Here is a 5,160-nt window from a genome sequence, read left to right as displayed (position 1 = left end):
TGGGGTCAGGGGAGAGGCAACCGTTTGATGTATCTCTCACACATTGAACTTTCTCCCTCCCTTCCTCTCTCTCTAAAATTAAATAAATAAAATCCTTAAAAAATAATGCTCTATTTCTTAAAAATAAATAAATAAAAGTTAAAAAGGCAGGTTGACTCATTCTCAGGTGGTGTGCAGCTCAACAAAGAATTATATAGCCCAATATGTGATACTGCCACTGTTGAGAAACCCTTCGTTACACCAGTAACCCCACAGTAGTTACCACAGTGATCAGCGTGCTAAAGAAGACCCGTGTGGGGAGGTCTGGATAAGATTTGCCACTTTAGACACCTGGGTTCAGGATCCACACCAAGTCCCTCCCATCCCACTTCCTTTATCTCCAAGGTTGGGGGACAACGGATTTGTATAGATGGCCTATGGGGGCTGCCCAAAGGCTTTAGGAATGAAAGTTAAGCTGGGATGCTTCGGGGGCAGTCCACACTGTTGGGCTTAGAGGGAGTGATGAGCCTGCACCAAGAAGGGACAGGCCCCTGGTGTGGACTCGCAGGAGGCAGACAGGAAGGAGTAAGGTTCATAACACCATGGTTAGAGACCTTGTGGAAGGCTGTACAAAATGTCCCAAGAACTACCTCTAGGGGTCTGGAGGTGACATTTAGGTTGGGCTTAAATGGATGATGATTATTTTCTCAGGAAAGGGAGACAAGCATTATAAATTAAGGGACTAGATTCAGCAAAGTTATAGAGGCAGGATATTTATGTTTGAATCTTCTGATTTTCCCCAAATAGCTGCTCTCTTCCTAGGAATTAAAACTGATGCCTTTTAGGTGGGCCCATGGTAGGCTACAAGAAACTTCCCTGCCTCCTTGGCAGCAGACAAGGTCTGTCCCTTGGGATTGATGTAAGCAGAGGTGGTAGGTGTCAGTTTCTTAAGAACCTCTTTAAAATGGAGCTGGCATCTATCCTGACCTTTTTCTTCCCTTCCACCTACCTCCTGGCTGGGATACAGACATGATTCCCGGAGTTTGCATAGCCATCTTTGAGCACATTAAGAATCGGACAGCAGGCACGGGCTCTCCAAGCCTGGCAGGTAGGGGCACCCTGTTATCCGCTGGGCGGTGTGCGACCCTGAGGCAGGTCCGCGGCTCTCAGAGCTCCTACCGTATGGGTGCTGGCCACGAGCCTGAAGCCAGTCAGGACTGCTCTAGAGGGCCTTTTAGGACACTCAGAAACCCTCCCCTGCGCACCTGCGTGGCCTGAAGGATACCTTCCATCATTATAACAACCAGGACAGTGTATTATGATTATGCCTAAGTGTTCGTTTCTCCACAAGATACTAAGATTTTCCCCACAGAATGACTTTGTCCTTGATGACTGATCTGCATGGTGAAAATTCTTGGCAAGGAACTGAGAAAAGTCCGAAGATGAAAAGTGTACTCTGGTGATAGTAAGTCCAGGGGAGGAGCCCTTGCCTAAGAGGCACTTGTCAAGAGAATGGCTGCAACTCCCAGGCCCGTGTCCTCCTCCCTGTCTGCAGCCTCCAGGTCCTCTGCACAAGCTTCTCCATTTTGTATTCGCCCCCACTGCTGATAAACAAAAATCTCAGAGCCTTCCTTTTGCAAACTTAGGCTTCTAGGGTTTGTATTTTAAAACTAATTAAATAAAAACTGGGCTTTAAAAACAAAAAAGAACGTGACAGCAATGAGATCACAGGAACCTGGGTGACACCCAGCATCCCTGACTATCCACCTCAGGACTTGAGAAATAAGTTTTACTTAAGAAATAAGCTTCTATGTTATTTAACCCCCAATGTTTGGGCTTTCTCTGAATCTAATCATAACTGATACGTATCCTATGATTCAATTTATTTTGAAATCAAGTCAATCAATGTGAAGCTGAAAAAGTGAATTGTGGCAGTTTGTGATTCCCAGCTAAGGAACATGGACTTTATCCCATTGGCAGTAAGAAAAGATTTCTGAGCCAGAAGATCAAAAATTGCTTTGAAAAAAGCCCTCTGCCAGCATGTTGGAATTTTTTGAGAAGGGAGGCACGAAAGAAAGGTAAAATCAGAAATTCCCATGTTTCTGAATTTTAGCTAAGTAAAATCTCCCTCAATTTTGAAGACCAACATAGGGATTACCAGCATTTAAGAGGCCAGCAGAGGAAAGGAGACAGTCAAAACAATGTCAGAAGAGAATCTGACTTAACTCCTGGCTAGTGTGGCTCAGCTGGTTGGGCATCATCCCACAAACCGAAGGGTCTCAGGTTCAATTCCCTGTCAGGGCACATGCCCGGGCCGCGGGTTCTGTCCCTATTAGGAGCATGTGTAAGAAGCAACTGATAGATGTTTCTCACATTGAAGTTTCTCTTCCTCCCTTCCCCCCTCTGGAATCAATGAAAGAAACAATCTGACTGAAAATGGATAATTTCTCCCATACTTTACAAGTACGTATGATTACTTTCAATTTTTGGCTGAGTAATCTCTGTGGGGTTGGGACAGCTCTTCTGGCCCACTAAGTAAACAGTATCATTTTTAATGGTTAAAGGAGGAACCTTTGGCGCCAGGAGGCTAAAAGAAGACAAACCAGCATTACCTCCTAAGCCAAAGCTTGGACACACCTGAAGCCTCGAGGCTTCATGACTGGCTCACCCTGGTGTCTTCTGGGAGCATCTACTTTGTGACAATCTACAGCCACTACAATCATGTTGATGACTGTCTTGCGTCTTGGAATATGAGATAATTAAGCCTGCTTTCCTCAGGGAAATACTGAGCCCCAGAAGAAGAAGGTTCTTGCATCAACCTATGTGTGCTAGAAACATTCAGTTGTACCCACCAGCCACATGCTTCTTGGCAGATGCCATGCCCTGGGTGGGACACTGGGCCCAGCCAGAGCACCTGGAGAGGGTAGGAAAGGGAGACCCGGTCCTGGTACAGCATCTGCCTTCATCTGAGGGCAGGAAACTCCTGGGAAAGAGATGCTGGCACCCTCTGAAAGGGAAGAAAGGTTTTCCTGTGTCCCTTCCCCTCTGCAGTGTACAAGCACTTTGCCATGCATCACCATTTGGCTTTTACAACTTCCCTATATCATTGAAATTTTAATATCACCACTTTACAGATGCTGAGAGAGGTGAGGTGAGTTGCTCAAGGTCACAGCAGGCACCGGGTACCTTGACCCTGTCTGGTCACCATACCAGTTAGTCCCAATTCTTTTGGCCCCACAGTTGGCCTTAAGCTCTCTCTTTTCACCAGACTCCTTGAATTTGTTCAATGACAATGAACATGTCAATCAGAAGAGTTCAAATTTCCCTGGGTCTATGCCTCATGGGGTGGCATGAAAAAAAAACTGGGAGAATCAGGAGGTCATTAAACTAGTCCATTTATTCGTTCAGTAAATAGTCTGAACACCCATTATGTGAAAATCCCTGTTGTAGGTGCCAGGGATAAAGCAGGAGCCAAATAAATAAATAAATAAAAATAACATGGTCCTTGATACTAGGGAACTTATATTCTAGTGGAAGAGAAAAAACAGCAAGTGAATAAACAAGGTAATTAGTGTGTGATAAGTGCTGTGAAAAAAGTAGTGATATCATTGGCGGGGGGGATGGGGGGGCATGTATTTAGGACAAGGTGGACAAGGAGTGTCTGAGGCCTGAATAAGGAACCAGTCATATTCCAGACAGAGGGAGCAGCACACTTAACAGCCCTGATGAGACTCTGGCCTGGTAGCTCAGTTGGTTAGAGCATCATCTTGATATGCAAAGGTTGAGGGTTCAATCTCTGATCAGGGCACATACAAGAATCAACCAATGAATGCATAAGTAAATGGGACATCAAATAGATATTTCTCTCCCCCCACCCCACCTTCTCCCTCTCTCTCTCTAAAATCAATCAATAAATAAAATGTTTTTATTTACTTTTTTAAATTCACCAATTTTGATAAATATTTTTTTAAGATTTGTTTTTAGAGGGAGGGGAAGGGAGGAAGAAAAAGGGAGAGAAACACCAATGTGTGGTTGCCTCTCATGTGCTCCCAACTGGGGACCTGGCCCGCAACCCAGGCCTGTGCCCTGAGTTGGTTTCAAACCGTGACCCTTTGGTCTGCAGGCTGGCACTAAATCCACTGAGCCACACCAGTCAGAGCCAAAAAACTTTTTAAAAACCCTGATGTGTGAACAGTATGATGAGTCTTTAACTAGCTTAGTAAGTGGAGGTGGAGAGAAGTGAATAGATTCATGAATATTTAAAAGGAAAAATCAAAAGGATAGACTGTGGTAGTTGAAGGTTGAACTTTGGCACTTTGCTAGTTAGAGGTGCCATTCCTTGAGTTAAGGAACTCCAGAGGAGGAAAAGGTTTTGGAGACAGACATTTCCTCTCTGTGGGGCTCTTTCCCATCTGTGCAACAGGCTGAGCAGATTATTTGACAACCAAGGTTAGTACTCGTTCTTAATGTTATGATCCTCACACTTTACTAAATTCCAAATGGGTCAAAGATTGCAATAAAAAATAAGCCCTAGAAATAACAGAGTAAACCATGTGCAGGTTGGGTTTTTTTTTAACCTCAGAGTCAGGAAGGCCTTTCAAACTACAGCACAAAATTCAGAATAATAATAATAATAAAAAAATGAATGGATAAATTTGATCCCATAAATATTTAATATTTTTGCATGGCAAAAAACACTAGGCAAAGTCAAAAGTCAACAAACTGGGGGAAAATATTTGCAACTCACTTGACAAAGAGTTGATTTCCCTATTATACTGTCAGCTCCTATGGAAAGAAACTAAGAAAAATGGTCAAAAGATACAAATAGACACAGAAAGTAAAATATGTCTCTTAAACATTAAATAAGGCTCACTCCACTCAAAATAAGGTAATTTCAATGTATTATACACTACCCAAGATATCACTTTTCAGCTATCAGATTGACAAAAGATCATAAAGTTTGATAACTTAATGAGATGGAGAATTGAGCAATATCTGGCAAAACTACATTTGCCCACACCCTTTGAGGACTTCTAGGAATAGATTATATACATACACAAAGTAATTCCTTGCAGCATAGTGTCCTCCACTATGGCACTGATTAAATAAATTCCTGTGTATAAAATGATATATTATGATCTATGAAATAGTCCTAAAAAGCTCCTTTTGTACTCTTATGTA

This window comes from Furipterus horrens, unplaced genomic scaffold, assembly GCF_987537825.1.
Source record: "Furipterus horrens unplaced genomic scaffold, mFurHor1.1.pri manual_scaffold_3, whole genome shotgun sequence".
NCBI classification, from domain to species: domain Eukaryota; kingdom Metazoa; phylum Chordata; class Mammalia; order Chiroptera; family Furipteridae; genus Furipterus; species Furipterus horrens.
This window is presented reverse-complemented; position numbering follows the sequence as displayed.